At 36.1% G+C, this 25,825-nt stretch overlaps 1 long non-coding RNA gene and 1 other non-coding gene across 2 annotated transcripts; both read right to left on the minus strand.

Moving 5' to 3' along the window:
* Window positions 1–20,095: 20,095 nt before the first annotated feature.
* LOC104087193 (uncharacterized) lies at window positions 20,096–24,941 on the minus strand. The gene is made up of 3 exons (XR_684239.4): window positions 24,572–24,941; window positions 24,099–24,484; window positions 20,096–20,726 (listed from the first exon to the last, which is right to left on the minus strand). It is a non-coding gene; the product is annotated as an uncharacterized lncRNA (long non-coding RNA).
* An 812-nt stretch (window positions 24,942–25,753) lies between these two features.
* TRNAH-GUG (transfer RNA histidin (anticodon GUG)) lies at window positions 25,754–25,825 on the minus strand. Its single transcript has one exon. It is a non-coding gene; the product is annotated as a tRNA-His (tRNA).

Raw genomic sequence — 25,825 nt, forward strand, 5'->3', positions numbered from 1 at the left:
TTTTTCTTAAAACATAAATATATATGGGCCGTGAAGGCCTCTAACATACTGTACAAAATGAACCTCTATCTACAAAGCCTCTAAGATTATTTGACATCAAATGGGATAGGGTACCGGCGTACCCATAGGTCTGTAGAAAAACTCTGACACGATGACTCATAGACTCGGCTGCACTCCGAATGAGGTGGAGTCTTACTGATCCTTTGCTGAATGCCAACTTCGTCTACTATGAGGGCTTGTCAAACTGATTCTACATGTCTATCAGGACCTGCAGCATGACATGCAGCGTTCACAAATAAAAGGATGTCAGTACGAATAATGTACTGAGTATGTAAGGCATGAAAGCATAAGTAAGAACAGTAATGTAACCAGGGATAAAGAATATACAACCTGTGACATCTGGGTACCTCTGAGGACTACTGACATGAGATACATGATACATATATATATATATATATATATATACATAAACATTTAAAACATACGCCTTTATGGGCATCACCATTATCATATCGTACCCGGCCATAATAGGCTCGGTAAAACGTACCCGGCCATCATAGGGCTCGGTAGAATCATACCCGGCCACGTGGAGCTCGGTAAAACCCAACTAATCAGTAGTTGCACAATAGGTGCCATACCCGGCCGACTATAGAGCGGCTCGGTAGAGTAAAATAGATACATATATATGATGCATGCTGGACTCATTGGAATCATATTTTGAACCTTTCAGCGTGACGTAAGGTCGGTATCCTTCGTACACGTTATTAGGATTAACTCTTTATCAAGAATCTTATAAGAATCAGGAACTACCAACAACATTGATAATATAAGAATAAGAGAAGTAACATCAATATCAATCGTTTCATAATAAGGGTAGCAATGTAAGTACTGCTAGCTTCTAAGAGTAGAGTATCTTTGGGAGCTCGTTCATTACATTATGTATAATCGGAGTCGTGCAAAAGAATGAAGGGGATATCCTCACATACCTGAGCCGATTCTCTTGAAAGAGATTATACCAAGTCCTGAGGCAAACTTCCTTATATTAACGAGCTCTGTGTTCAATAAGCAGTTTAAACATGAGTTCATCATACTCCTAGCTTCACCGCCCATTTACCCAGATTAAGTAGATTTGCAAGAATAAACATCAATATCAACTTCCCCAACAGTTTATGACAACTTCGTTAAAAACATAACGAAGATTCCGGACCATAAAACTACTCGTTCCCAGCATAGCTTAGTTTAACTTTCATCAAAAGAAGGTAAATACCAAGTAGCCAAGCACAAGCTTCCCAAAGAATGCAAAATGAGTTATGCAGCATTAGTATTAGACATTGTAGGCTTCTAGAATATAGGATGAGTTGGAATTTGGAAAATGAAGCAACGACTTAAGCTCAAGACGGAACAGAAAAGAAAGTCCGACACATGAAAAAAAAACTATTAGAAAAAGAAATGGGAGTGTGTGTGTATATTTTGTTGTATTCTCTAACATTGTTACACCTTACTTCCTAGTGTATGAGTCACTTAATGGACCCTATGGGGGCTGCCACATTAAGGCCTTTTTTTTTTTTGCTTTATCCAAGATCCTAATTAATCATCCACTAATTATTAATTAACTAGTTAATTACCCATTAACCAATTACCCATATAATTAAAAATTATCCCAAGTTACTTAAAATACTACTCACTTTTAATGCACATTATACATCTTACTATCATGGTCATGTGGTATAAAATAAATACATACACTATTATTTAATTAAAACATCCATATAAAAATACACATATTTTCTCAACTTTATAATTTTCCTAATCTCATATAAAGAGTAAAAATTCTCGTACTCTTAATTCTTAAATTGGTAAAAAGATAACTTTCTTTTTCTTGTGAGAAAATAATTTCTATATTTACAATAAAAAAAATCTCATAAACTTTCTCATATTATGTGTATAATTTAAAACATATTCGAAAGTAGTAATACTAATAACTATATACACTCATATATTTTTTTCAAACTATTTTTAAAAAATATTCCACTCAAAATACTATATCAAATGTATATATATCAGTATCAAGGATGTTAAACTTACGGGGTGTAACAATTCATGTGTGGTTGCTATCGGGAGTCTTGTGACTAGCATGGATCTTCTACTTCTCGATATGGTAGATTTTGATGTCATCTTGGGTTTGGATTAGTTGTCACCCTATCATGCTATATTGGATTGTCACACCAAGACCGTTACTTTAGCCATGTCGTGGTTACCTCAAATAAAGTGGAAAAGGACTCGTGGCCATTCTATTAGCTAGGTTATCTCTTATGTGAAAGCTTGGCGTATGGTCGAGAAGGGGTTTGATTCAGTCCCAGTTCTCTGTGAGTTTCTAGATGTATGTTCTGCAGATTTTCTAGGGATGCCACCCGACATACATATTGACTTATGTATTGATTTGTCTCTGGGTACCCAGCCCATTTCTATTCCACCATACCGTATGGCCCCGGCGGAGCTAAAGGAATTGAAGGAGCAGTTACAAGACTTGCCTGACCAGGGATTCATTAGACCCAACGTCTCGCCCTGGGTGTACCAGTGTTATTTGTAAAGAAGAAAGATGGTTCGATGCAGATGTGTATAGAGTATCGGCATTTGAACAAGGCTACTATAAAGAGCAAGTATCTGTTGCCAAAAATTGATGACTTATTCGATCAACTTCAGGGTGCCAAGGTGTTTTCGAAGATTTATTTGAGGTTTGGTTACCATCAATTGAAGATTAGGGAATCTGATGTCCCTAAGATAGCTTTTCGGACTCGGTATGAGCATTACAAATTCCTAGTGATGTCATTTAGTCTGACAAAATGCCCCAGCAACATTTATGGATTTGATGAACCGGGTATTCAAGCCCTATTTGGATTCTTTTGTGGTTGTATTCATTAATGATATCTTGATTTACTCCAGCGGCCGAGAGGAGCATGAGCAACATCTTCGGATTGTGCTTCAAACTTTGAAAAATAATTAGTTATATGCCAAATTTTCAAAATGTGAATTTTGGTTAGACTCAGTTGCCTTTTTTGGGCATGTTGTATCAGTAGAAGGTATAAAAGTGGATCCTAAGAAGATTGAGGCAATTCAGAGTTGGCCTAGACCTACTTCAGCTACAAAGATCCGGAGTTTCCTGGGTTTGGCAGGTTATTATTGCCGGTTTGTGGAGGGATTTTCATCCATATCCAGCTTAGAGGAGCGGCGTATCAGTAGTGGTGTGCATACGAGTTGGTTAGTCCAGCTGAGGCAGCTTCACTCACTTGGACTCAGTTCTCGGACATGTTCTTGAGGGAGTATGTTCCCAGAGTATCAGAGATGCATGGCGTGCAGAGTTTGAGCAGTTGCGCCAAGGTTTTGTGACCTACTAGGCATTGTTACGTCCAATATCTTTTGTACCACCGGTGGGATCCATCGAGTTGCTAAAACAAGCGAAGGATGGAGGATCAATACGGCTATAATAAAATATTTAGTAAAAGGAAATACTAAACAAAGAGCTTACGAGTACGGTTCCAAGCGGCCGGAAAGGATGGAGCCGTTGCTGGAATAATGTCGTTGGTGGTAGCTGCAATGAATTGTTCCATCTACCCATAGTCATTGTCATCATCCATGCTAGACAACAGAGCATCATGTTCACATTTACAGAGGTTTATCATTCGCCCACGGAACATTTTGGGAGAATAAAGATTCATCGTATGAGCTAAAGTTAGCTCCTCTCTAGTATCCTGGCATAAACGCCAAAGGCAAGCAACCGTCCTCCACACAAATGGACTTACTTGTGCCAAACACACTTGGTAGAGGAGGCAAAACTCCGCAATAACGGGGTCAAGCTCTCATCTAAAAAAGAATGCACCTAAAGTAAATGAATATGTGTAAAAATAGGTAAAACCCTCATTGGGTAGGGTGACTCTCTCAATAGATGAGGAGCAATAATATCCAAGTCATGGCAGCGGTAGTCTTCCTTCACAGCAGGAATGCTAGAAGGACGTATGGAAGAGGGATACCTACTGACGGTCCATGTACGAGAGTTAGTAGTAGGGAATTTCTCTTCGAAATCTTTTGTGGTAATAAGACTTCTAGGGATGATGGATCCCACTGTTGGAGGGGCAGATTCATCGGCCTTGTTCTTGCTTTTTGAAAAATCGATACGCTTTACACGATCATGAAAAAATTGAGTTTATGAAACTTATTTCTTCCTAAATTAGTTTTGATGAGAATAAATTTGATGAATATGCATACAAAAATAATGTTGTAAGCATACATCTCTGTATATTGATTAACTTACTTATAGTCTGTTTGGCGAAGCTTATCCAAGGTCAAAAGCATTTTTTTCAAAGTTGAAGCGTTTGGCCAAGCTTTTAGAAGAAAATAAAAGTGTTTTTGAATAGAAGCAAATGTGTTTTTGAGAAGTAAAAAAAAATAGTTTCTCCCCAAATGTACTTTTTTGAAAAGCACTTTTGAACCAAATACAATTAGAAACACTTTATAAAAGTTTGGCCAAACACTAATTGATTATTCAAAGTATTTTGTAATTTAATTAGCCAAATAGAAACTATTTTTCTCGGATGCTTTGACTACGATGCAGTGTTGGTATTACCCATAGGTTCAAGATCTTATACGGTATATTGTGATGCATCTCGCATTAGGCTTGGTGCAGTTTTAATGCAAGATGGCAGAGTGATTGCATATGCGTCGTGGCAGTTGAAGATTCATGAAAAGAATTACCACATTCATGACTTAGAATTGGCAGCCATTATTCATGCACTGAAGATTTGGAGGCATTACCTATATGGTGTCTCGTGCGAGGTATTCACTAATCATCGTAGTCTACAGTATCTGTTCAAACAAAAAGATCTCAATTTGAGGCAGAAAAGATGGTTGGAGCTATTGAAAGACTATGATATCACCATTTTTATTACCCGGAAAGGCCAAAGTGGTGGCCAATTCTTTGTAAAGAAAGGCTGTGAGTATTGTCAGCATTGCGTATTTTACAGTTGGTGAGAGGCGGTTAGGTGCAGATGTTCAGACTTTGGCCAATCAGTTCGTGAGGTTAGATATTTCAGAGTCTAGTCAGGTTTTACCTTGCACAGTGGCTTGGTCTTCCTTGTATGAGCGCATTAGAGAGCGACTATATGATGATTGTCATTTGCTTGTTCTTAAGGACACAGTGCGGCACGGTGGTGCCAAACATGTTGCTGTAGGGGAAGATGGAGTTTTGCGGATGTAGGATCGTATTTGTATACCTAATATGGATGGAATTCATGAATTAATTCTTGAAGAGGCCCATTGTTCCTGGTATTCTATTCATCCGGGTACCGCCAAAGTATATCAAGATTTGTGGCAACATTGTTGGTGGAGGGGAATGAAAAAGGATATAGTTACATATGTAGCTCGGTGTCTGAATTGTCAGCAAGTCAAGTACGAGCATCAAAGACCCTGTGGTCTGCTTCTGAAGTTAGAAATTCCTGAGTGGAAGTGGGAGCATATCACTATGGATTTTGTTGTCTGACTCCTAGAGACTTAGAGGAAGTTTGATTCAGTATGGGTCATTGTGGAAAGGATGACCAAGTTAGCACATTTCATTCCAGTAGCAGTTACCTATTCTTTAGAGCGGTTAGATGAGATTTACATCCGTGAGATTATCCGCCTCCACGGTGTGCCCGTGTCTATCATTTCTTATCGGGGTACGCAGTTTACCTCACACTTCTGGAGGGTTGTACAGTGTGAGTTAGGCACACGGGTTGAGTTGAGTACAACATTTCATCCACAGACAGACGGACAGTCAGAGCGCACTATTCAGATACTGGAAGATATGTTTCGCGCTTGTGTTATAGACATTGGAGGTTCTTGGGATCAGTTCTAGCCACTTGCGGAGTTTGCCTATAATAACAACTACCAATCGAGCATTTATATGGCTCCATATGAAACATTATACGGTAGGCAATGTCGTTCGCCACTTGTCTGGTTTGATCCGGGAGAGGCTCAGTTGTTGGGTAGCGATTTGGTACAAGATGACTTGGATAAGGTCAAGGTTAAGCATGGACGACTTTGCACAACTCAGTCTAGGCAAAAGACTTATGCCGACTTTAAAGTTTGTGACGTTGCATTCATGGAAGGAGAAAGAGTATTGCTCCGGGTTTCACCTATGAAAGGTGTAATGAGATTCGTAAAGAAGGGAAAGTTGAGCCTAGGTATATCAGACCCTTTGAAATTCTTGAATGGGTGGGTGAAGTAGCCTACATGCTTGCACTACCACCTAGTTTATCAATAGTTCATCTAGTGTTCCATGTATCCATACTCCAAAAATACCATGGTGATCCGTCACATGTATTAGATTTCATCTTAGTCCAAAAAGATTTGACTTATGAAGAGGAGTCGGTAGCTATTCTAGCCCGGCAGGTCCGACAATTGAGGTCTAAGAGTTATTCTTCAGTTCGGGTGCAATGGAGAGATCAGTCGATTGAGACAGCTACCTGGGAGTCCGAGTAAGATATGCGGAGTAGATATCCACACCTTTTCACCAACTCAGGTCATTTTCTAATTCAATTCGAGGACGAGCGTTTGTTTTAGAGGTGGAGAATGTGATGACCCCATTTGTTATTTTTAATTTTAAATATTCATTTCTCTATCCTTAGACCTCAAATAGCACCTTTCACTATTCCTCGTCTTGCGTGCGCAATCCGTGAATTTTTTCAGAAAGTTTTTATGTAAAAGATTGATTAAAATATAAAATAAAGCTTCAAAACTCATTTGAGTTGACTTCGATCAACGTTTTGAGTAAACAGACCCGAATCAGTATTTTGACAGTTTCGGTAGATCTGTATCATGATTTGGGACTTGGACGTATACCCGAAATTTAATTTGGAGGTCCCTAGTGTGAGTTATCGAAATTTATTAAAAATTAAAAATTTAAAGACTAAAGATTTCCAAAGTTTGACCGTGAATTTGACTTTAGCGATATCAGACTCAGATTGAGACTTCGAGAGTTGGAATAACTCCGTTATGTCATTTATGACTTATGCGCCAAATTTGAAATCATTGAGGATTCATTTCTTATGTTTCAGCACGAGTTTTGTAAAGTGAAGAGTTTGAAACTCATAAGTTTGAATCAAGGTATGAATTGTAATTTGGCATTATTTGACGTGATTTAAGACCCCGAGTAAGTCCATATTGTGTTACGGGACTTGTTGAAATATTCGGCCGAGGTCCCGAGAGGCTCGGGTAAATTTCGGGCGAGTTTCAGACCATTTTGGTAAAGGTTTGCAGGTTTGGTTCTGGTGTTTCGCACCTCCGACTTTGGGAGCGTTGGTGCGGTCCCGCTTCTGCGTAGAGCCTATTCGCTTCTGCGATTTGGATCCTGGGCAACTTACTTACTTCTGCGAGAAAATGGTCGCAAATGCGACAACTGCTTCTACGGCTCCTTCATGCGCTTCTGCGCAGCCGCAATTGCGGACCAATTTCCGCAGTTGCGGACACCCGCTTGGCAAGTCCATTTCTTAGATGCGAGATGTTTTTCGCAAATGCGAGCTCGCAGATGCGAAAATATTGTCCGCAGATGTGAAAATGCTAGACAGAATATATAAAATCGAGTGTTAGCTATTTTTACTCATTTTTGAGTTTTGAGTCTCGGATTTGGGCTATTTCAAAGGGATATTTTACGACTTCGGCTAGGGTAAGTGTTCTATATTAAGAAGTGATTATATTTTATAAATCCATGTTTATATTCATTATGTGTTTTAGATTTAGATGGAAGAAATTGAAATTTTTGTAAAACTTTCCAAACACTGAAATTTAGGATTTGAAAGACAATACGATGTCGGAATTTGATAATTTTCATATGGTTGAACTCGTACTAGAACGAGTGTCCATATTACGTGAGTTTTTATTGAGTTCTGAAAAGTGGGCTCCACGTTGACTTTTAGTTGACTTTTCTGAAAATGACTTAAATTAAGTATCATTCGGATTATGAATAATTTCCAAAGCTCCAACTGAATTGTTGGCCAATAATTTGATAGGTTTGGAGACTAATTCGAAAGGAAAAGTTGTGGTCGAGTGATCACTTGAAATTGCTAAATAAGGTAAGTGTCGTGGTTAACCTTGACTTAAGGGAATAAAATCCTCGAATTATGTTTTACGTGAATTTCATGTGTAACGACATATAGGCGAGGTGACGAGTTCCTATACGTCGTCAAATTGATTGTTTGCATATTTATTTGAAAATCATAAATTATTCTAAATCATGAATTAATTATTTTATTAATTATTCCTCTCACATTCCTTGCCCAATATTATGTCTTGAATTTATGCTATAATTACTACATGCTTATTTGACTTATGTGTCTTAATTGTTATTTTACATTTAGCATATAAAATATTAAACTGTCTATTTTTTCCTGATTTCCATAATTAATTGCTACTTGTCATTACTTGTCTCCTAAATAAATCATAATTATTGTATGATTTGTTGCCTAATAAATTTGTATTAAATGTGGTACTTATTGGACTTGTTTTATATTTAAGTGTTGTTAAATTATATTATTGAAGAGGGTTGCACGCTGCAACATATTTATTTTAAGTTTATATTGTTGGAGCGGGTTGCACGTCGCAACAGAATTTAATTGAAAGATTATATTGTTGAATCATGTTGCACGCAACAACATATTTTATCCTAAGTTTATATTGGTTGAGCGGGTTGCACGCCACAACGGAAATAAATTGAAGGGCTATGACTGTTGAATTGACTTTAATTATTGATATGATTTACCCTTCTTACCTCTATTTCTGTTATTATTATTATTATTATTATTATTATTATTATTATTATTATTATTATTATTATTATTATTATTGGGTAAATGTAAATGTAAGCGACCTGCCTTAGCCTCGTCACTATTTCGTCGAAGTTAGGCTCAATACTTATAGAGTACATGGGGTCGTTGTACTCATACTATACTCTACAATTCTTGTGCAGATACCATAGTTGGTCCCAACGGCGTACTGTAGATTTTCTCGGATTCAACTATCAGAGGAGACTTGAGGTATAGTTGCACGACATTCGCAGCTCTGAAGTCCCCTTATTCTTAATCTTAGTTGTGTGCTTTCTTTCAAATAACTTTATTTTATTCAGACCCTTGTTTGTATTATTCTAGAAACTCGTACACTTGTGACTCCAGTTCTAGCATGGTATTTAGACATCGTTATTATTTAGGTTTGTTCATTTAAATTAAGATATTATTCCAACTGTTGGTTTCTTTACTATTTAATTAAGATTAATTGTTAAAAATGGTTAAAATTATTCTAACGTTGGCTTGCCTAGCAAGTGAAATGTCAGGCACCATCAAGGTCCCGAAGGTGGGAATTTCGGGTCGTGACAAGTCCAAAACTACATATATTTCATATGAAACCAATTCTACTTGAATTGTTTCTCTAGACTTAAGATCCTCATATATATATATATATATATTTAGTGTTATAATAGATGTAGTCGATGAACATTTTCTACCGGTTCCAACCTTTTTTTTCATAAAGACATAACAAGAGATCTCTTCATTTATATTTTCAGGTACCCGAATCTCTCATGAGATTTTATGAAGTGTTATGTCATGTGATCTTGTAGATCTTTTGCCTCCTTATTATGATTATTTGATCATCTGCTCATATTCTTTATCAAGAATTTTATTTGAAATCGATTTGTCTATACGCTTTAAGCATACCATAGACTTTATCCTTCTAGGACTTATTCTAATAGGAACATTTTCAGTGAGAATATAGTTACTTTATTTGGGTCATCAAATGCGTCAAACATGCTTTGCAATATATTGCAAGTGAATTGTCGTTTTATGAACTTCAAGTTCATATTATCTTATTCGAGGATCTAGATGTACAAATGCTAATTCATTCCACATAACGTTTTCTTAATTGTTTATCCTGTCTCCTCCTCATGTTAGAAAAACTAACTTGCTTCCTCAACTTTGGAAACCCACCTTTGTGTGTTATGATGTTAATCAAAATATACACCGTACACCAATAATAATAAGATGTAATTATTTGGTTCCTGACCCTGAACCTTATGTGAGGGACCAATGTAATATACTTTTGTATATAACGTATATGAAACTGATATAGATAACTTTGTTATCATAATCAATAGTTCAACTATTAAGTGGAGGCATCAATAAATTATTTTGCTAAACTAATTGTGATGTAAACCAACTTATCAAGATGAACTGTCTTGGATAGAAAATCTGAAAATTATGCTCTAAATTAAATTATTGAGCAAGAAACCTAGTATTTAAGTTGCGGGTTGATAATAAACGCACATGTAACCATCTCGTAGATGAATATTTATAAGGTTTATATGTGTAACGACTCGGCCGATCGTTTTGAGAATTTAAGTCCCGTTCCGCGACATAAATCTTGGGCAGCTTCATATTATGTGTATTGAATTGCGTGCATAGTCGAGTTCAGTTACCAGATGATTCGGAGTCAAATCGGAAGAAGGATTCAAGTTTTGGAAGGTTAAGAAGTAAGAGTTGACCGGAATTTGACTTTTGTGTAAACTGCTCCGGAATGGGTTTTGGATAATTTCAATAATTTTGTATGACGATTTTGGAGTTAGGCGTGCGTCCGGATTTGGAGGTCCATAAGGTGATTTGAAGCATTTCGGCAAAAGTTGGAAAAACTTGAAGTCTAGAAGGTGGATATGTTTGACCGATAATTGACTTTGGTGATATCCGGGTCGGAATGTGATTACGAGAGTTGGAACAACTCAGTTATGTCATTTGGGACTTGCCTGCAAAATTTGACGTCATTCCGGGTTGGTTTGATAGGTGTCGGCACGAGTTTTTGAAGTTGAAAGATTTGGAAGTTCATAAGTTCGATTCATGGCGAGATTTGTAGTTTTGGTGTTGTTTGATGTTCGGAGACCCTGAGCGATTCCGTGTTAGGTTATAGAACTTATTTGTGTGTTTAGACGGGCCGTGGGTCATTTCCTCCTATTTTGAACTATTGTTTTCTGTCATCAGATGTTCTTCTTAGCGATCGCGAAGTGCCTTTCGCGGTCGCATTGTGTTCTGCTGACCCGCCTCATATTTCCTCTTCGCGTTCGTATTCATGCTCTCGCATTCGCGAAGGTCTGCCTTTTTCCTTCTTCGCGTTCGCGTAGTAGAAACCAAGCCTTGAACACTAGTGGTCATTACTCTTTGCGTTCGCGTGTTCGCCTAGGTTTCCGTTCCTTATTCTTCGCGTTTGCGTCGCTTCACTCGCGTTCGCGAAAGGTCTTCTAGGCAACCTTATTTTTGTTTTCGCGAATGCAACCCTTTCTCCGCGTTCGCGATGGACAATCATCTGGGTAGAATATAAGATTTTCAAATCGAGGGATATTCCATGTTTATCATATCTTGACTTGTAGAGCTCGGTTTTGAGTGATTTTTTGTGGGTTTTTCAAGAAAATCGATTAAGTAAGTGTTCTTCACCTTGAATCTATTATATTCCATGATTTTATTTTTATTTTTATCATTTAATTTGTATTTTGAGTTGAAGAAAATGGTGGTTTTTGAAGAAAGTTTTCAAAATGAAAAATCATGATTTGAGGGACGAATTGGTATCAGAATTTGATAATTTTAGTATGGTTGAACTTGTATCTGAATGGTTGTTAGGGTTTTGTGAAATTTGTCGGATTCCGGGTCGACTTTTGGGTCGATTTTTAGATTTTGATAAAGATTGAGACTTTATGATCCGAAATAGTTTTTTATGAGTTTATTTGTGATTTAAAGTGATTTTGGTTAAATTTGAGTCGTCCAGAGGTCATTTCACCCGAGAAGTTCATTTTAGATTATCGATTTGTCTTCTTTGAGGTAAGTATCTTGCCTAACTTCGTGTGGGGAAATTACCCCTTAGGATTTGAGTCTCTATGCTAATTGTAGTCCGTGTACGTGAGGTAAAAAATATGTGCTGAGACTTATTTGTGGAAAGTTGGCATTTTGGGTTCTTAGGTTCTTGTATTTACTGAATATGTAGTTGTTTTGTTACGAATACGTTTCTTAATTATTGGTTTCACCTCTACTTGCTTTAATTAGAGTTAATTGCTTCATGATCCACTCTTGTTGCTTATTTGATTCACTTGTGTCTTAACTGGAATTGTTCTCTCTTATATTGTCATGTTATCTTTCCCCTGACTGCTTATCTTTGTTTGAATTTATAATTATCTCTTATATAATTGTTCATCCTTAATTGAGACTATGATTATCTTTCGGCTACTTACCCTTAACTGACTCTATTGTATCTCTTTCCTAATTACCCAAACTTAAAAGAAGTTAGATATCCTATATTTTGGTTGACTTGTCCTTATTTGGAATTATTCGACTTATGTTAGGTCCCTCGTTGTCGAACTTTATATTGTGGACCATTGTTACATAGTATTTCCTTTATTGGTGAGATGTTCTCATTATGACAAGCATTCCTGATTGTGACTACTCCTTGTGAATTAGTTCCTCTGTTTCTTTAAGTTCTGGAATCTCTGAGTTGACTTATTTTTCGTAACCTTGTATTATTGTCATTGTTGTTGTTGAACTTGTTGTTGTGATGCACGAGGTTTCTGCCGTGCGGTTTTTGTTATTGTGATGTATGAGGTTTCTGCAGTGCGAGTGTTATTGGGTTGCATAAGGTTTCTTCCATGCTATTGTTACTATTGATATTTACATATGCGGCGTGCCAAGGCGGGATGTATATATGTGGGTTGCGCATGTGGCGATATAAGGTGATAACATTATTATGCACGTGTGACGAGACAAGGCGGGTATTTACTTTATTATTGCACACGTGGCGAGACAAGGTGGGTTGTGCCAGGGATTGATTTGTGATAACTTGTGATGGCCTGGGGCATTCTTGTTGTGGATATTTGTGTAATGGTACACTTACCTGTGTGAGCTTTATCTTTTGGAAAGTTGTGGGAAAACGTTCTACGTGCTGTCCATTTCTTTCCCTATACTTACTAGCTGACATGAACTATGTTAGGACACATGCTCAAGCATACACATAGTTAAGCACTCTTATCGGTTAAGAGGTTTTCTTGATATTATTGAGTATAGACGCACACCCTTGTTTACTTGCCTTCTATCTGAGAATGGTTCTATTTGGCACATAAGTCGTCAGTGCGGTTATAAATTGTAATGAGAGCACACGATGCTAAGTGTTAGGGTTAAGGAATTAAGACTCGTGAGTTTTGGATATTCTGAAGTTCGGTACCTCGTGGATGTTATTGGCTAAAACCCGGTGTGAAAGCGGTCGTTTTGTTGAGTTGTTATTTGCCTTTCATTTATTTATGATCACCGAATTTAGACCGTGTTTCCGTACATCTACTGTGTCATTATTATGGTATTCCGTTGGTAGTTTTTTTTTCTTTCTTACTAAAATTACCGTATTATTTTCCATTTCGCGTAGTTCTTATGTAGATAATACTTTGTTGTTCCTATACTTATACTTGTTTAGGTTGTTTAGTCGAGTAGGTGTCTTGACTGTACCTCCTCACTACTCCACTGAGGTTAGTCTTGATACTTGCTCGGTACTGCTATGGTGTACTCATACTGCATTTCTGCATATTTTTGTGCAGATCCAGGTATTTTTTGAAGTCAGTTGATCATTATCTAGATGTGCGGATTGATGTTGTGGAGACTCAAGGTAAACCTGCTGCTGCGTTCGCAGGCTCCGGAGGCACTTTCTGATTTGTATTCACACTGTTTACTTTATTTCAAACAGTTGTATTTAAAAAATTATAACAAACTCTGTAGAGCTTATAAATTGTACTACCGGTTTTGGAAGTTATAAATTTTATAGGGATTTCCATTTCAAAAATTATTAGATATTATTTAATTATTGTTGTTATTTAGTAAATGTTAGGCGTACCTAGTGCCTAAGACTAGGTGCCATCATGATACTCAACAGAGGAAAAATTGGACTGTGACAACATGGCAGGTGAATAATCGGAGAATTCAAGGGATTCAATATCAATTTTAGTTGGTATAATAATCGCGAGAACAAGCAACACAAGAGAATTCATGAAGAATCTTTTTCAACACTTACCCATGTGAATTCTCATTTTTTTTGCACATCATGCTTAAATCAAGATTGCTCAATAGGCCATGATTTATAAAACTATTTGTATGAGTATACTTCAGGTTTACATCATGACGTGTGCAATTGTTAATTAAACTCCAATTTACTATAACATGAAATTTTATAACAATAAACATTCAGTTTATTGTTTTACGTAATTTTACATATTTTTATTTGTGTAGTACAAATCAGTCAATAAAGCGAATAGTTTTCATATATATATTACCCTCGCTACAGTTGAAGTAATATGAAAATATTAAATCTTATTATTATTATTTATAGTCTCGATATAACCAACCGTTTTCGCGAATATTTTAGAAACTCAATAAGTGTTTTTGAGACTTAATACGACACAATACCTTATTGATAATCAATTTTATTTCTCCAAAATAATATAATTGGCTCTTCCATAGCTCTCGATTAATTTTGTATGACCACATACTCATCAACATCCATACAGAAATATCTCTTTCAAGGAGAAAGTTATACCATTATGGTCATGATCAAAATTATTATAGGCAAGACATGTTGCTTACATTACTTTTGCCCTGTAATAATCACATTTCCATAATATTTTGGCATAATCACTATAGGTACGTGATCAATGACTATTCATGCCATAATAATGAAATTATTTTTTTATTCATCTCAAAGTCCTTCTAGAGGTGAGTGTGGTATATTCACTGCCACTAACACGTTCATATTCTTTCAAGAATGAATGTGAATGGACCCTAATTAACTATATGTACATTACATAATCTCATGTCAAATCCACGACGAACATTAGTTTCAAAGAGTGAAGGATTATTTTGAGAATCCCTATTGTTCTCATTACCACAATAATGGCGATTATAATTTCGTCTATCGCCACGTCCACATCAATTGATACATTCACGATTATAATTTTGTCTTGTCTCAGATTTATCATATACTGCTACCATATTCTCTTAAGGGAACGAGAATGAAGCAAATTCAATAGGATGGATTTTCACTTCTCGTGCTCACAATTATACATGAATTTGATCATGGCAAGACATAAAAAGTTTACCACTTCGGGTGATTATAATTTCTTACAAACTCTATTAGAGTTATAATCAAGATTTATTGTCGTTGCTTGTATTTAAAATTAAATTATAAGATTTCAAGAATTTAAAAGAGAAAAATAGAGTAAAATACTTATCTTAAATCCAAAATTTATTCCGGAAGGAAGTTAAGGGAATAATTAACAATCATTATACTCAAAATTATGTACAAGTTGAGCACCATGCACGTATCCCAAAGTTTGGTGACTAAAGCTGTAAGGCCCCGTTAAAAAATTCCTAATGATTTAAGATTTTAAAGTGCGCAAACTGTATTTGAGAATAACGTATTGGAGTATTAAAGGATACCTATTGGATAGAACCACATCATTTTGATATGAAAATATATGTTTAATGTGTGTTGGAACATATTAAGAAGTTTTGTGAATGGGAAGACCTTGTGTGGAACAAGTTGGATACATTGAGTGGAAATGATGTCTCAATTTGCATACCATCATACTTCAAATGCATGCTTCTACCAAACTATAGATATTTAGGAGGTGATATACCTATTAAATTAAATCTATTTGAGTCTAGTTTCCAATGCATCAAACCGTGGATATGTATACAGAAAGTTATGGCCATTTTACTGGACCTATGCCATATGCGCGCCCAGATGCGCGACCACACACGTAGGAGCCCATTCAATAACCCCAAGGACGGGTAGAGAGAGGGGCTAAGTCATTTCTTCACGACTGGGGCTTTCTCTCTATCATCCATCCGGCCAAGGCTTCCAATACACACCTAAGGTGAGTTTTTAAGTGTGTTTTTATGATGATTTCACTTCTCAATCACTAGTAACAATAAGATTTTTATTGGATTCTATAGGATTTATTCAAAATTTCAAGAACACCCCAAAAGTTGTCTTTCAAGATTTGGTCTACAAGAGGTATGTCCACCATCTCAAACTAATCTATGGTGATTATTTATGTATGAAATATGTGTTATAACTTAGGGTATGGTGATTGGAAGCCATGAGTTTCCAATTTAAATACATAACTATTGTAGAGATTGAAAGGTGATTATTTGATGGAATTTTGTTGGTTGGGTGTGGATGGATGGTCATGTATGTGATGTCGGAAGTTAAGAATTGTTTAAGAATGATGGTGTGATAAATTATTGGTAAATGGTAGTAGTTGGATGAACTAATTTAATGGTTAAGAGATGTAGAAATTCATGCCTACTAGGTGTTTGATAATGTGCCTAAATAGCCTAAATTATGGAATTTATTACTATTATTGGTCCCATTGGATGTTGTTATTGTATATTGAAGTTACTTAGTGTAGTGGATCGTTGTAGTATCATTAAGGGACGAATTTGAGGTATGTTGGCTAAAGCACTCTTTTAGAAATGAATTCCATGATCTTCCCGTAAGTTTCAAGTATTGTTGGCTCAAATTTCTAATTCCCATATTGAGAGTTGTTCCTAATAAATTCGATTATCCCGAATAAGAAAAGTGTCGAGAATTATGTATTCAAAATGTGTTCTGAATGTTTCTATCACATTATGTTATCCTTCGGGAATATGTTCAAGAATGATATGTATATTAAAATGTTATGGCTTCGAGTAGTGTTTCAAATGAAAGTTATCATGCCAAATTGTCGGAGAAAAACTCAATGTACTTAAGACCCTTAATTGCTCATATGTGTACCTAAAGTCTTGATTGAAAATGCCTTGTTGTTGATAATGTATAAAGATGCTCGAAAGTGAAAGAAGTGAATTGGTGATATAAATTGTAGCCATTGTGCCAAGAGTGAAAGTTATACTTGTGGCCAATGGTGCCAATAAAATTAAATGATATGAGAAAGGTTATGAAATGAGCCTTGATTCAACTATTCCGAATTGACTTCGAAAATAAATTTACCTAAATGCCTATCTACTCAAGTCATGCCCAAATGTGGCTATTTTATCTAATGTTATGCTTTGTAAGTATTTCCAATGTATTTTGAACTCTTATATATTCAGGAGTTGAAATGGTGTATTGCCCTTTTTGGGGAAAAGTATTTCAAGAATAAATGATGTGTTACTTGTTTATGATTTTAACTTGTGCTTCGATTGCCAATCATTTTACCCCATTTCTTGGAAAGAAATCCATTGTGTTTAAAGCCTTCATTACTAATGAACTTAAAGTTGTGATTTTCAGAATATTCTATTTGTTGATATTTATAATGATGATCCATGAAAGGGAAGAAATGAAAGTGTGGAATATGAAATACGGCCTTTGTGCCATGAATGAAGAATCATATGTATGGCCAAGAGAGCCAATGAAATAATGATGTTGTAAGTGGATGAAAATGCCAATGAGGCTATAAATAGTGTGAAATGTTATTAGGTAAATGCATTAGTATTGTTGTTTCCTTTGTATTCAAATCAAAAATATTTTTGGGAATATCGATAGTCACCTAGGAAGGGTAGGTTGAAATAACCTAACCCCGAAATTACACGTGCCGGTGTAAGAGTGGATTGTGATTATTCCCCTTATTTGGTATGAGATTGATGTGATAAAATTATTTCCCTTATTTGGGATGATATTGGTGTGATAAAATTATTCCCTTTAATTGGGACGAGATGATTGATAGAAAAGGGTGATGTCAATCCACACGGCATTGTGGTGAGATGGCCTAGACGATCGGGTCGTGATCGGACACCATGCCGCACACATGGTGGTGATTGTGTTGGAAATTATAATTAAAATTGTGATTGTGATTGTGATTGATGAGATGGCCTAGCTGGTCGGGTCATGATCGGACTCCGTGCTAAAAGTACGGTGGTATTGGTATTGAGAGTGATTGTAGTTGATGTCTCTAATGAGATGGCCTAACCGATTGGGTCGTGGTTGGACTCCATGCTAAATGTACGGTGGTATTGGTATTGTGAACAGTGGTATATTTATGCTAAATATCTCCCAACTAAAATTGTATAAAAAGTTCATATTTTGAAAATTGTTATGTTTTTAACTGTACATTTGGATATGGTAGATTGTGACTTGCTATTTCTATGATTTTTCCTTTCTTATATTGGCATTCTATTTTGAAAGTAGACAGTTAGCTTTATATACTAGTACTATTCCATATGTACTAACGTCCCTTTTGCCGGGGACTTTGCATCTTCAATGGATGTAGGTGGTTCATCAGCAGGCAACTTTGGTCCTCGTTAGCAGTCACTCTCTATTGAGCAGGTTTTGGTGAGCCCTACTCTATTCCGGTCCTGATGTCATTTGAGTTGTACATTGTGGTTTAAGGTATAGACGGGGCCTTGTTGTCGGCATCTCCATATTACTCTTCTATTGTACTCAGAGTCTCCGTAGACAGGTTGTAGGTGGTGGTTGAATTTGGGAGTCAAAACTAGAAATGTTGGTATTTGGAAAACATGCTTTTCATTATATTTATAAACTTATAAAATTTTGGAAATTATGAATGAAGTTGTTAATGGATATGAAATGTGAGTTGTTAATAAAATCTTTTCAATGTTTGATTAATGGAGTATATTTTTTCTTTATTCATTGATGAGTTTGGGTAGAAGAAAATCTAGCACGCTTGCTCGGCCAGGTTCACTCGGTTGAGCGCCGATTGCGCTCCCCTAGTTTGGGACGTGACAAAAGCAGGTGCCTTTACTCAATTGGTTAGAGTCTCGTGCTGATAATGTGTTATAAAACAATAAATAAAGAAAAGAGTATTGCAGAGAAAATAAAAAAGAGAGAGAGAATACTTATTGATTTGTGATGAATTATATTGAATAGAACTCCTCTATTTATAGGGAAAACGTGATTTATCCACAAAGTAACAAACTCTAAAATCTCTCTAAAAGATAGACATTCACCATGAAAAATACTATTTATAACAATTATCTATTTAATTTTCTAATAGACTCTAATCTTGAGTACCAACTTGATTAATGTATTTCTGCTCGTATTATTTATATTCACTTGTATCTGCTCATATTTATTGTATATTGCGATAGAATAGTGGAATGGATGGTTCTTCTACGAATCTTTCATATTCCCTCGATTTATCACCTTATAAAGAGTAAAAATATCTAGAGTTTTTTTCTTTAGTCCTATGCAAGTCCACATGTTATCACGTTCTAATTCGACTACCGACTCTTATATGATATTTAAAATAAAATAAAAATTGAACCGTACTAATACCGTAGAAAAAAATGAGTTGATTGAGACGATTTCGAAAAGTTGAATTTTGGCTATACAAATTAGAGTAACCAAAAAATTAGTATAGTATAATTGTTTTAAAAATAACCAGCCGTATCGAACCATTGACACCCCTAACTACAACTATGTATCCAAATATAAGGAAACATGAATTAATTTTTGTTTAAAAGGGTTTAAAGGATCAATTACTGGCTCTTAGAATTGGAGGAAATATTTGCATACCAAATTGAACTAATATAAGAATTGTTTGGTAAATTTATGCATTGTTAAGCATGTTTCCTTTGATAATGACAGTTTAAACATTTAAAATACTTTTATGTATGAAATTTTTTTCATCTAAAATACGTTCATAAAGTTATAGATGTAATAATATAAAAATTAATGCCTGAACACACATCATGAATTCATATCATTTGAGAAAGGAGTAATATAATTGCATTCAATTCTTCATATTCTTTGTAGAAAAGAAGGAAGGCATCGACATTTTGATCGATAAAAGAAAGAAAGGGAAAGAGAAGAAAGGGAAAGAGATGGGGTTCATTATGGATTTCAGATTTATCTATGTAGTGTATAGTTTGGTATCTTAATCTCAGTCGTCGATATGGCACATTAAGCTCACAAGAATGAGACGCTTGGAAGCTTCTCTACATGTGCCCATATATGTGAATACATATTAGAGAGATAAAATTAGTTATTTTGTTATAGGAGTAGGGAATGAAAACATGACAAGTGTATAGAGAATATTCATTAATTTTTATTTTACATTATTTCTTTCACCATCTATACTTGTATATATACATGCCTTGAGATTTAATACATTACAGAGAGAAAATTTCTTCATCCTTCATGGTATCAGAGCACTTATAGCTTGATCCATCATAAACTTCATCTCAAAGCTTCATAAATTTCAAATTTATCCATGGCAGTAACAGAAGAAACTCTAGTCTTCTTTACTCCAGTGGTTTCCAGCCCTGGTTCTTCATCTACTACAGTCAATCAGGACTGTAATCACCCTTATTTTCTTCACTCCTCCGATACACCTGGTATGACTCTCGTGAACACACCATTCGAATGGGAGAGGCTTTCCAGGTTGGAGGAGGTCAATCTTAATTGCACTATCTGCCAAGAATAAACTTGGTTTCATCATTAGAAGCTATGGAAAACTAAGTTTGGATTCCAATGATCTTCCTCAATGGAGTAGGTGCAACGACATGGTAACCTCATGGTTACTGAATTCTCTGTATAAAGAAATAGAATACAATGTTATCTACTCTTAGTCTGCAATGGAATTGTGGATCAGTCTTGAGCACAGCTTTGGCCAATCCAATGGGGCCAAACTATACCACCTGCAAAAAGAGATATCTAAGCAAGTTCAAGGAAATGGCAGTGTAGCATGTTATTTCACAACTCTGAAGAGACTGTGGGATGAGTTTGACCCTTTGAGAACACACTTAGGATGTATCTGTGACGGTTTGTGTGATGAAAAGAAGAAGGTAACTAAGGTTTTAGAAGATCAGAGAGTAATTCATTTTCTTATGGTACTTAATGATGTGTATGGCCAACCAAGAGACAGCATTCTCATGATGAATCCTCTACCCAGATTAGACCATGCCTACTCTTTGTTACTTCAGGATGAGAGTCAAAGAGAGGTATACATGAGCCCTCAATACCCTTCTAATGGAGCATCTTTTATGGTAGGAGCTCAGACAAAGTTTCAACAGAGGAACAACAATCAGACTCAGAAACCCTCTGCCACTAAAAAAGTTTAGGAACAGTGCACAAAAGTTCAAAGGCAAGAAGTTTAAATACAATCCTAATGTGACCTGCTCTCATTGTTTGAGAATAGGGAAAGTGAGAGTAGATTGTTACATATTAATAGGGTTCTCAAAAGATTTTTTCAGCTCACCAAACAATTATCAGACAACAGTGAAAGGAAATGCAATGGTAACAGGACATGATCAGGGTACAACAACTATTAACAATGAGGGAAACATGAACAATCAGCCACAAATGTTCAACAAGGAGCAAGTTTCTGAGCTAGTTAACTTGAACAAACAGGTTCAAATTGGAAACTCAGCACATGCAAGTTCAGAAATCAATGCCAATGCATTGGCTGGTACAATTCTTAAGTATATTGGAACTTGTCTTTTAACTTTTAATACTAAGACTTGGATCATTGACTCAGGAACCTCTGAACACATGTGTTTTTATTCAAGTTCATTTATATATTTGATCCCCCTACCTATTCCTTTACATATAAGTCTACCTAACTCTTTCTAGTTATATGTTACACATATAGGTAGTATTTCTATTCAACTATATATGATACTTAAAAGAGTTCTTTATGTGCCTTCTTTCAGATATAACTTATTATCTATTCATAAGTTATATAGTCAATTCAAATGCTCCTTAAATCTAACTTCTGATGGTTGTCTAATGCAGATCCCTTTAATGAGGATGGGGCAAGTTTTTGGTGAAGTAAGAGATGGTTTATATCTACTCAGGCCCACTAGTGTAGTTTCTGGCATTCTACCCTGTCAAGATGTAGTTTCAATTCCAAAAGAAAGAAACTCCAATCACTGTTCTAGTTCTATTTATTTTCAAACACCATTAGTGGCTAATGTTAATTCTAATGTAAACCAATGGCATGTCAGATTGGGTCATCTGCCCTTTTCCATAATGAAGAATCTTAGTTTCATTAATTTGCCTTCAAATTTTGATTATGTGTGTAGCATTTGTCCTCAAGCCAAACAAACTAGACTTACTTTTCCTTTAAGTCATATTAAAACACAGGAAAGTTTTGATTTAATTCACATTGATACTTGGGAACCATTCAAGATTGTGACATACAATGGTTTTACGTACGTCCTAACTATTGTAGATGACTACAATAGAGCTACATGGACTTTTCTGTTAAGTTGCAAGAGTAATGCCTTTATAGTTCTAAAATCCTTCTTGAGCATGGTAGAGAGGCAATTTGACATGAAGGTGAAGAGGATAATTTCTGATAATGCATGGGAATTAGGCAAAGGATCATAGGAAACTGCTTTCCTTGAATCACAAGAGATATTGCATGAAACATATTGTGTGGCAACACCCCAACAGAATGTGGTGGTTGAGAGAAATCATAGGCATATTTTAGAGGTTGCAAGGGGTCTATTTTATCAGTTTAATATCCCTATTGAATACTGGGGAGAATGTGTGCTGGCAACCACTCATATCATCAACAGAATACCTTCTAGAGTTTTGAAAGGAAAAACACCTTATGAGATTCTATGTGGAAGACCACCTAATTATGAATTACTTAGATCTTTTGGGTTTCTATGTTATACATCTACTATGGCTCATAACATGAGTACATTTGAGACAAGAGCTAAGAACTGTATATTCTTGGGCTATGGACAAGGTCAAAAGGGTTATAAAGTTGTGGAAATTGAGATAAGAAAGATGTCTATTTCCAGGGATTTCAAGTTCCATGAGGAACGTTTCCATTCACTTTGACAACCATAACACCTCAGCCTTTGTTTTTACCATCTACCACATCTTTTGATAGTCCACCATATGTTCAACCACCTATAAGCAGAATCCCTACACCTACAACAGATTCAGCTGACTCCACTTTCTTTACTACACCTAGCAGGACACATGGGATAGTAAATCAGACTACCAACCATTCTGATCTCTCTTCCCCATTGCCAAGCTTTGGCCTAACCAACTCACCATATTTATCACCTAGTACACCATTAACCTCTGACCCTAGCACACCCAATCCACCTATATCATCTCTTCTTCCTATTTTTCCCATTCCACCACCACTAATCTGAAAGGATTAGTCAAAAACCAAACAACAACATATTTCTCACTGACCTCAACTCCTCGTATTTTACTCAGTCATCTAAACCTACTGCTTTATCCTTTGGAGCACTAATGAATAATCAAAATATTCTAAATAGTGTGTTCAATATTTTAGAACCAACAAGCTATCATGAAGCTTGTAAGGAAGCAGGTTGGAGAAGGGTAATGAAGGCAGAAATTGTAGGTCTATAGCTGAATCATACTTGGGATATGGTGTTTTTGCCACCAGGCAAGAATGCTCTACCATGCAAGTGGGTTTACAAAGTTAAGCATAAGTTAGATGGTACTATAGAAAGGCTGAATGCCGGGTTAGTGGTAAGGGGGAACATACAAAGAGAAGGAATTGACTATTCAGAGACCTTTTCACCTGTGGTAAAAATGACCACAATTAGGTGTCTCTTAAAAGTAGCAGTCAAGAAAGGTTGGCGTGTTTCACAACTTGATGCGAACAATGCATTTTTGCATGGAGACTTGCAAGAAGAAGTCTACATGAGATTTTTTGCTAGCTTATCCCCTCCTGATCCTACTAAAGTGTGTTTGTTGAGAAAAGCACTATATAGTTTAAAGCAATCCTCTAGGCAGTGGTAAGCGAGGCGTGCTAGGGCATTTGGCAACAAAGGTTATTCTAGTTCTCTCAATGACTATTCATTATTCTACAAGCAATCCGGGGCTTTAATTTCTATCATAGTAGTCTATGTAAATGATATTTTGCTTACAGTCAGTGACATTGAAGGAAACAATCAAATTGCAGATTTTCTCAATACAGAATTCAAGGTCAAACATTTAGGAGACATTCATTATTTCCAAGGCATGGAAATTCTTTGAGAAAAATATGGTTTCATTATTAGTCGGAGGCAATTTACCTTAGATCTTTTAAAGGAATTTGATCACTCTGGCTCGGTTGTGTCTTCACCACTTGATCCTTATTCCAAGATGGGCCTTTTCTTTTAGGTCCCAGTCTTTACAGACATGTGGTGGGCAAGCTTAATTACCTCACAAACACCCGCCCTGACTTGTCCTTTACAGTGCTTTGCCTTAGTCAATTCATGCAAAGGCCATGCCTTTCTCATTTCACAAATGGCTTGTGTGTTTTACGCTATTTATCTACAGATCTTTCACAAGGAATATTCCTATCTTCAGATCCTTCTTTTGATTTTATCGCTTTTTGTGACACCGACTAGGCGGCTTGCAAAGACTACAGGAGGTCCGTAAATGGGATTTTCATCATCCTTGGTGGAGATATGATATCCTGGAAATCGAAAAAGTAGACAATAATATCATTTTCATCTGCAGAGGCAGAATATAGGCCTATGAGGCGAGTTACTGCAGAAATTACCCGGTTGGTACGCCTTCTTGCAGATCTGTCATCTCCACTTTCTCTTCTTGTTCCAATTCACTCCGACAACCAAGCCGCGATAAACACTGCCCGTAACCCTGTCTTCCACGAGCGAACGAAGCACGTTGAGCTCGATTGTCACTTCGTCCGCCAACAATATTTCTCTGATTTAATAACCCTTTCTTTTGTACCATCGCAACAGCAACTCGTTGACCTTTTTACCAAACCATTATCGGGAGCTTCACATAATCTTATCTTACATAAGTTGGGGGTCTATTCTCTCCCCTCCAAGTTGAGGGGGATGTAGAGAAGAAGGAAGGCATCGACATTTTGATCGATGAAAGAAAGAAAGGGAAAGAGATGAGTTTCATTAGGGATTTCAGATTTATCTATGTAGTGTATAGTTTGGTCTCTTAAAATAATGTGACACGTGGAAGCATCTTGACCCTCAACTGCTCTTAATCTCAACCGTCGATATGGCACATTAAGCTCACAAGAATGAGACGCCCGGAAGCTTCTCTACACGTGCCCACATATGTGAATACATATTAGAGAAGTAAAATTAGTTATTTTGTTATAGGAGTAGGGAATGAAAACATGACAAGTGTATAGGGAATATTCTTTAATTTTCATTTTACATTATTTCTTTCAGCATCTATACTTGTATATATACATGCTTTGAGATTTAATACATTACAGAGAGAAAATTTCTTCATCCTTCTTGTTAAAATCCTTCATTCTTAATTCTCGTATGATATATAATTATATATTATAGACGGTAGAGATTTATATACTAATAGAAACTACAAAACATATATCTAGTATTATAATTTTTGATATTGCCTAATATTTGTTTGAGATGAGCTTGACTGGAGCGATATAATCATAAAGATTAATATAGCTAACCTCTATTATTATTTAGGATTGAGTCGTTATTATATGTTGTTGTTATTGTATAACATGTGATACGATTTTTATGTATATCTGTTTCAAAATTTGGACTAATGGGGTGTTTAACCAAAAATGTGGATTTTAAAAAAGTGAAAAGATTACCTATTTCAGCTCAATCCCATTTGCAGTAATTGACAAGAAATCAATTTTATGTGGAAAAAAGTAATACTTCTTATAAAATGTTAATTCTATCGGGGAAAGTTTGTGAAACATGGGTAAAAATTATTAAAGTGTGGCTGCTGGGATTCGAGCCCAGGTCTCCACGGCCACAACGTGGAATTCTCACCACTAAACTACAGCCAC

The sequence above is a fragment of the Nicotiana tomentosiformis genome, chromosome 5, assembly GCF_000390325.3.
Source record: "Nicotiana tomentosiformis chromosome 5, ASM39032v3, whole genome shotgun sequence".
NCBI classification, from domain to species: Eukaryota; Viridiplantae; Streptophyta; class Magnoliopsida; order Solanales; family Solanaceae; genus Nicotiana; species Nicotiana tomentosiformis.